The sequence below is a fragment of the Pollicipes pollicipes genome, unplaced genomic scaffold (genome assembly GCF_011947565.3).
Source record: "Pollicipes pollicipes isolate AB1234 unplaced genomic scaffold, Ppol_2.1 Scaffold_7261;HRSCAF=8764_pilon_pilon_pilon, whole genome shotgun sequence".
Lineage (NCBI taxonomy): Eukaryota > Metazoa > Arthropoda > Thecostraca > Pollicipedomorpha > Pollicipedidae > Pollicipes > Pollicipes pollicipes.
Window position 1 is genome coordinate 55,865,658 of NW_023597054.1, and position 7,753 is coordinate 55,873,410.

Below are 7,753 nucleotides of genomic sequence, written 5' to 3' on the forward strand. Positions count from 1 at the left end.
CTAGGTGTCGTCGTTGCCGCCGTCGCCAGCGCGATGTTTCCTGCCGTCGTCACAGTCTCTCCCGTCGAAACCATTTTCCTGGTTCCTATCCCGTTTTGTTGCGGGAGACACCGTAGCGCGGTGTGCCGCGCAGGATGGCTTCTGCAAATGGGGATGTTCAGTACCTCAGATCACTGCCCAGGGAAGCAGTGTAGAAGTGTATTGCACGCGCGCTCTCTCACAGTACATGCATGGAAAGAAACTTAACAAAAAGACACTTACATGGAGTACTTGCATAAAAGCTGACTTGAGTTATGTCTTTCTGCGGTCACAATAACGACATAAAATTATCCATGGTGCCATATCTGAGTGTGAGTGATTATTCATGTACACCGAATTTGATATTAAAAGAACTGATGTTTTGTTAAGTGGTTTACTGAGGTTGAAATATTGAGAGTATCTGTGTCGAATAGCAGTGCAGAAGTGCACTACACATGCAGTCTCTCGGAGTACACGTATGGAAAAAACTTAGCAAGAAGGCACTGACATGGAGTACTTACATGGAAGCCGACTTGAATTATATCTTCCCGTGGTCACAATAACGACATAAAACTCTTCATGGTGCCATATCTGAGGGAAATCATGCGAAACGTCTGTATTTTATGGGAAGGAAATGGTGCGTTGTATTTGATTTTCCCAGGATGATGCTAACACGCTTTATCAGCCATTATTAAAGAGACTGGAGCGTCAGCTGTCAGCTGTCAGCTGTCTAAACGGGAATATGATATTGTCTCGATAGATTATTTTGTTTTAGAGCAGCTGTTTTCCGATCCACTCACTCATTACAGGATGAGTTTTGGATCGTCTTAGGCATTTGCTCTTTGCCCCTAAAATTGATTAGCCTGCGGCTGGTGGCAACAAAAGCAGTCGTCAATGATTAATAGGTGCACTTGTTAAAATGTCTAAAATAAATAAATAAAAAACAGCGAACTCCGGGAAAACACTGTCAGCCCACCTTCAAAGAGGATTCTGTCACTTTTTTTCCTAAGCTACGATTCCAAAACTTGGTTTGCCAATATTTACCCCGGAAGGTGTTAAAAGAAATGAAATAGACAAAACGTGTTTGTTTTAGCCATGTTCATCTTTTGGAATTCCCAGTTATTGTGGCAGGGGAAATCCTCGTTGTAAATTTTGGCAGAATTGGACGTTAAGTACGAGCTGAACATTACAAACTCATATGGTACAACACCTGCTTCACCAAGCATGATGATTCTTGATCAGCACCAGTTGTCTCTGACGAAAGCTTCTGATTGCTGTGCCAGCTTGCTGGCAGATATTTTGCTTCCAGGCGACCAGGAGCAGTGCTCAAGCAGCGTTCCAGAGCAGAGCAGCCGCAGTTCTCAGCAACATCTCAGCAGTACAACAGTAAAGCGTTTCTTCATCTTACCGAGGACTGGGGCTGATGTCCATCCCTCACCTCGAAATCCGCAACAGCAAACATCATCCTGCCGGAAAAAAACACACAAAAGGGGCCTAAACTGAAAAATACCAATAGCACCCTCGCTCGCATATTGCAAGTAATCACATCAAGAGAAACAGGCGATGGGGTGTCGCAAATGTATTATCGCATATGTAAGAAGTCATGCGGGTCCAGGGCCTCGTCGAAGACCTTTTTAATAAGCGAGGGGCAGATTTCTTGCCCGTACATAATTAGCCTCATGCGACGGGAACCTCATGCACAATGACGGGAACCGACTTCATTCAACTGAGCTTCATTTGACTAGGGGAGGGGGTTTCCACGCCACTGGGTTGGGAGGGATGCATGACGTTGGAGAGATTTTCGCTCTCTTTTCAACATGGATGCACGGCATCCTGCACGGCACAGCACGGCCCTGCGAGTGTACCGGTCGTATCAAACGTGCCAAATCAATTAAAGGAATCCTGCCACACGAAAGCACAATGCGTGAAGCGGAAACGATTTCGCACAAAGCACACTCACCGGTGCACCCAACACGCGAAAGAAAACACTTCCAGGAGCCGTCCTCCCTACATGCCAACCTGTCTGGGGAATGCAGCCACCCTTCCCGAGCCGCGCACCGGAACGGGCCCAACGGCCCTGACCGCGAGCCGCCAGCATAACAACCATGGCGCCGGGGTGGGAACAATTGTTACCAAGCATGGGCGAGGGAACGATCGCGTCACTTGGAGGAGGGCTTTGGGGTCGAGCTCACCTCCCAACAACTGAGATAATTAGCAGCGGGCTTGCAACGGTGCATGGAATAAAACACTGCAAATGCTTCCGACCCCCCCCCCCCCCTCCAATTCTTTACTTCTGTCGCTCCTGCGAACAGGAAGGGGTACGGGGTGGGTCAGCGCAGGCAGAAGCGAGGGCCAAGGTCCGACGGTGTTAGGCACAGCGGGGCGTAATGGATGGGAGGGCGGGTCAGGACAGGAGGACTGCCGGCATCGCCGGTGTAATTTTGTGCCCACCTCATAGGCCCTTCACTTTCGCTTCAAACCATTTTTAGTCGTCGGGAAGTCCAAAATGCCCAGTTTTGTGGCGTTTTGTGAAAAAATCATGTCTGACCGGCTATGGGCCACCTCAGAGCCAATGGGCCCCTTCGGGATGTCCGAGAAGTTAGCGATTTATCCAACGATTTTTTCAGCGACGAGTTCCGATTTCCCTCAAAAAATGATTTCAAGGCCAATTGTGGCATGAGAACACCAAAAACGACCCTTATTTTGCAATATCATGTGACCTTCAAGGTTAAAAACTGGGTCAAAGCACGGGGAACTCGATATCACCCGAAAATTACTGGCCGATTTTCAACTTGCAAATGTTAGAATATTCAATCCGGAAAGAACTAGCGTCCGTCTAAAAGTCCTGACGTTTCAAGGTCACCCTCCAAGGTCAAATGTGGGCTCAAGTGACGGGGAACTTCATATCAACCAAAAATTACCGGCCGATCAACTTACAAAGATCAGAGCATTCACCGCAAAAAGAGCTAGCGTCCGCCAAAAAGTCCTGACCTCTCATGGTCAGCCTTCAAGATCAAACGGGGGCTCAAAGGACGGGGAACTAAACATCGACCAAAAATTTCCGGCGGATTTATAGCTTACAAAGGTCAGAAAATTTGCCACAGAAAGAGCTAGCGTCCGTCAAAAAGTCCCGATCTATCAAGGTCACGCTTTAAGGTCAAACGTGGGCTCAACCCACTGGGAACTCCACATCACCCAAAGTTTACCGGCTGATTTAAACTTAAAGACATCAAAATATTTGCTGGAGAAAGAGCTAGCGTACGTCAAAACGTCCTGACCTCTGAAGGTCACGCTTCAAGGTCCAACGCAGACTCAAAGGACGGGGAACTATATATCACCCAAAAATTACAGGCTGATTTTAAACTCAAATAAATCAAAATAATAACCGAAAAAAGAGCTAACGTCCGTCAAAAATTCCTGACCTCTCAAGGTCACCCTTAATGGTCAAACGCGGGCTCAAACGACGGGAAACTCCACATCACCCAAAAATTGCCGGCCGATTTTAAACTTTAAGTTGTCAAAATAATCACCCAATAAGGAGTCCGTCAAAAAGTCCTGACCTCTTAAGATCAACCTTCAATGTCAAACGTGGGGTCAAAGGACGAGGAATTTCATACTAACCACAAATTATCGGCCGATTCTTAAGTTACAAAGATCAAAACATTCACCACAGAAAGAGCTAGCGCCCGTCAAAAAGTCCTGACCTCTCAAGGTCACCCTTCAAGGTCAAACACGGACGCAAAGGACGGGGAATTTCACATCACCCGAAACATACCGGCTGACTTAAAACTTAAAGACATCAAACTAAACGCCAGAAAGAGAGCTAGCGTCCATCAAAAAGTCCTGAACTCTCAAGGTAACCCTATAAGGTCAAACGCGGGCTCAAGGGAAGAGGAACTCTATATCACTCAAAAATTACCGGACGTTTTTTAACTTACAAACATCGGAATATACATCACAAGAAGAGCTAGCGTCCGTAAAACATCCTGACCTCTTAAGGTCGCCCTTCAAGGTCAAACGCAGGCTCAGAGGACGGGAACTCCATATCGCGCAAAAATTACCGGCCGATTTTTAACTTACAAAGATCAGAACATTTACCACAGAAAGAGCTAGCGTCCGTCAAAAAGTCCTGACCTCTCAACGTCACCCTTCAAGGCCAAACGCGGCCCGAATGGATGGAGAGCTACATATCACCCAAAAATTACTGACTAGTTTTGAACTTAAACACATCAAAACAATCACCAGAGAAAGAGGTAGCTTCCGTCAAAAAGTCCCGACCTCCAAAGGTCACCCTTCAAGGTTAAACACGGGCTCAAAAGACGGGGAACTCAATATCACCCAAAAATTACCGGACATCTTTTAACCTACAAACATGAGAAGTAACAGAGGTCAGAACTAAGTGACGGACGCTTATTCTTTCTGCGGTCAATATTTAATGTTTGTAAGCTAAAAATCTGGCGACAATTTTTGGGTGAAATGGAGTTACCCTTCTTTGAGCTCGCATTCAACCATGAAGGGTGGCCTTGAGATGTCAGGACTTTTTGACGGACGCCAGCTCTTTTTGTGATGAATATTCTGATGTTTGTAAGTTAAAAAACGTCCGGTAATTTTTGGGTGATTTAGAGTCCCCCCTCCTTTGAGTCCGCGTTTGATCTTGAAGCATGACCTTCAGAGGTCAGCACTTTTTGATGAACGCTAGCTCTTTCGCTGGTGATTGTTTTGATGTCTTTAAGCTTAATGTCAGCCGGTAATTTTTGGGTGATATGGAGTTACCCGTCTTTTAAGCTCGCGTTTGACCTTGAAGCGTGACCTTGAGTGGTCATGACTTTTTGACGGACGCTAGCTCTTTCTGTGGTGAATGTTCTGATCTTCGTAAGTTATAAATCGGCCGGTAATTTTTTATTGATATTAAGTTCCCCGTCCTTTGAGCCCACGTTTGACCTGGAAGAGTGACCTTGAGAGGTCAGAACTTTTTGACGGACGCTAGCCCTTTCTGTGGTGAATGTTTTGATCTTGGTAAGTTAAAAATCGGCCGGTAATTTTTGGGTGATATGAAATTCCCCGTTCTCTGAGGCCGTGTTCGACCTTGAAGTGTGACCTAGAAACGTCAGGACTTTTGGACGGACGCTAGATCTTTTTGTGTTGAATATTTTGACATTTGCAAGTTGAAAATCGGGCGGTAATTTTTGGGTGATATCGAGTTCCCCTTCCTTTGACCCAGCTTTTGACGCTGAAGGTCACATGATATTGCAAACTAAGGGCCATTTTGGTGTTCCTCATGCCACAATTGACCTTGAAACCGTTTTTCAGGGAAATCGGAACTCGTCGCTGAAAAAATCGCTGAATAAATCGTTTACTTCACAGACATCCCTTCCGGGGCCCAAGGAGGAGGCCATGGCCCCTGCCCCCCCCCCCCCTCCCCCCCCCCTCTAGGTCCCTGACTGCTCTAATGCGTTTCTTGCGCTCCGCCCAGGCGGGAAAATATTGCCTTCAGGCATCATTACCATTTTGTTTAGCGTTAATCGTCGAAACCATGTTTCCGTAATCGACGTATGGTCGATGCTATCTGGCTTCAGACGTTTTTGGACGTGTGCGGCTTTGGGAGTGAATAGCGTATGTTGATGTGCACAACTATCAAAAGCTGCCACGAAAGCTTCCGGCTGATAGCCGTAAGGCGAGCTGCAGACTGCAACGCAGCACTCGCGTTGGGCATGTTCGACACGGCTAATGCTGTTTTGATGGTCAATGTCGGACGACTGCCACTGTCAGTTTCGTCGGCTGGTGTTGATCATCGAGTTTTCGTAACTGTTCCATCAAACATTCATCTCGAATTAGAGGCTGGCAAATTTCAAGGGTTCTTTCGAACGTTGCCGGCTAAAATTCGGTCACGTTTTTGGGTGCCAACATTTGACCGTTTTGTTATGAATTTCCGAAAAGGCATCTTATCGTATCGTGGCAAAATAACGCAACTTGCTGCAGTCTGAGAATGTTAAAACATCATTACACAATGTCAAAACACTCAGACAATGACACAAACTGATATCAAAGTCAACAAGACACATCAAGATGTAGTTAAAAGCATGCATCATGCGATAAAAATCACGAAAATGCTTACCTTAGCACGGTACGAACGCGGAGCCTTCACAGTATGACTACCTCAGTGAGCTGCATTGAACTGAGCGTGACATAGCGGTTTCATTTTCTTTATCCTTTTACATGTGGAACAATGAGAAGAAGCCCTATTTCAGATGTATATAATTTTGACTTCCCATTTATGCTAATCTGCCTGTACTCTGGCTCTAGAAGGCTGGGGGAGCCAAACTCACCGTTTGGGGAGGGGGGCCAAAGCGGACATTAGGGCCAGCGGCCCACCCAGAAGTATACAAATCGACACCCGTGTTCACGCAGGTAATGTACGCAGCACTGTGCCGGCGGTCAACAAATTGCAGATCAATCGCTGCAGAGATTTTCCAAGCTTGCGAATGAAGACAGGGTGGCAAGACTCACTCAAACTTTAGTTTGGATTCCTGATTTCTATGATTGAGGTGGTAATTAGCTGCCACTACCTTTGGTGCACCCGGCCCTTGTTTTACAGTCAAAAGATGTGGCAGGAGTATTCTGGTTATAACCTTCCATACGAGCTCCACTTTTATTGCTTAGTCATTTCTCAGTTCGAGAAACTACCATGATTTTACAGATATATTTATCCCACCTGACCTGCTGGTGATTGCGCCAGCGTGTGGTCCGTAATGCGCCCGTAGTGTAGTACGCAGTAGCTTTAATGCACCATGCCTGTGGTATATTTTAAAGGCGTTCAACTAGCATCACCACCAGCAATGAGCTTCGGCACTGCAAGATGCACATAAAATATTCCCTGAATTCCACTAAAAGTCAGAAAAATGCTTGGCCGAAGAATTTCTTGTTCCGCTATTCGTACCTTCCTATCTGGGACCGACATCCTCGGGAGCGATTATGTAGGAGAAACGTAGTAGTAAAGACGTTGGACGAGATGAGCAGTGGTGGAACCGACCACATTTCTTTGGACCTACACCGATTCAAGGCCACAGATTTCTCACTTCGCATGGGGGATGTGAGTTGCCTTGTCGACCGTGTGGGTGGTTGACGGCCGGATTACCACGTAAGTGTGTCGGTGGGTAGAGAGATTCAACGATGGGTTGGTGAGGCCAGCACAGATGGAGAGTTGTCGCTTGTGGTGCCAGCATGCATATGCATACTGATGTTATCCAGGCAGGGATGAAAGATTGAAAGGTTCTGAGGAATTGGTTCCATTATGGCATTTTTTCGGGAAACGAAACTTTGAGTGATTACATGGGCTGGCACAAGATTCATTGATTTTTGGAATATGTTAAGGGCTTGAGAAATGATCACTAGTGTGTCGAAAAGCAGCACTTCTATCTATTTATTTGCATTGTAACTTTACTTTGTTCATCAGGCATACTAAAGCACATCTTAACTATGCTGCAAGGTTCCTCAACAATTATGATATTCCCCTGGCATCTCTTGCACATGCATTGTAGACAGGGCTGTTGGTATGGCTGGTTGAACACTTTCATGTAATGTATGTCATGATTTTTTCTAAATCTATGACATTCAAGAAGCATAACTGAGGCGGAGTGCTGTATGGGTCATACAATACAAGTTGTGGGATAAAGTTGATGCATGAGAGAACATATTGGAAGTTACAGTAACACACACAAGATGGTAAATAGGGCAT

The 7,753-nt window shown here is 46.0% G+C and overlaps 1 protein-coding gene across 1 annotated transcript in view; it reads left to right on the forward strand.

The window, feature by feature from the left end:
* The first annotated feature begins 7,080 nt into the window (after positions 1 to 7,080).
* Positions 7,081 to 7,753, forward strand: part of m-cup (ankyrin repeat protein mann-cup) — a 13,147-nt gene continuing 12,474 nt past the window's right edge. The window contains exon 1 of the mRNA XM_037235776.1: positions 7,081 to 7,156. The gene's annotated coding sequence lies outside the window, so the exon portion shown is untranslated. The remainder of the gene's footprint in view (positions 7,157 to 7,753) is intronic.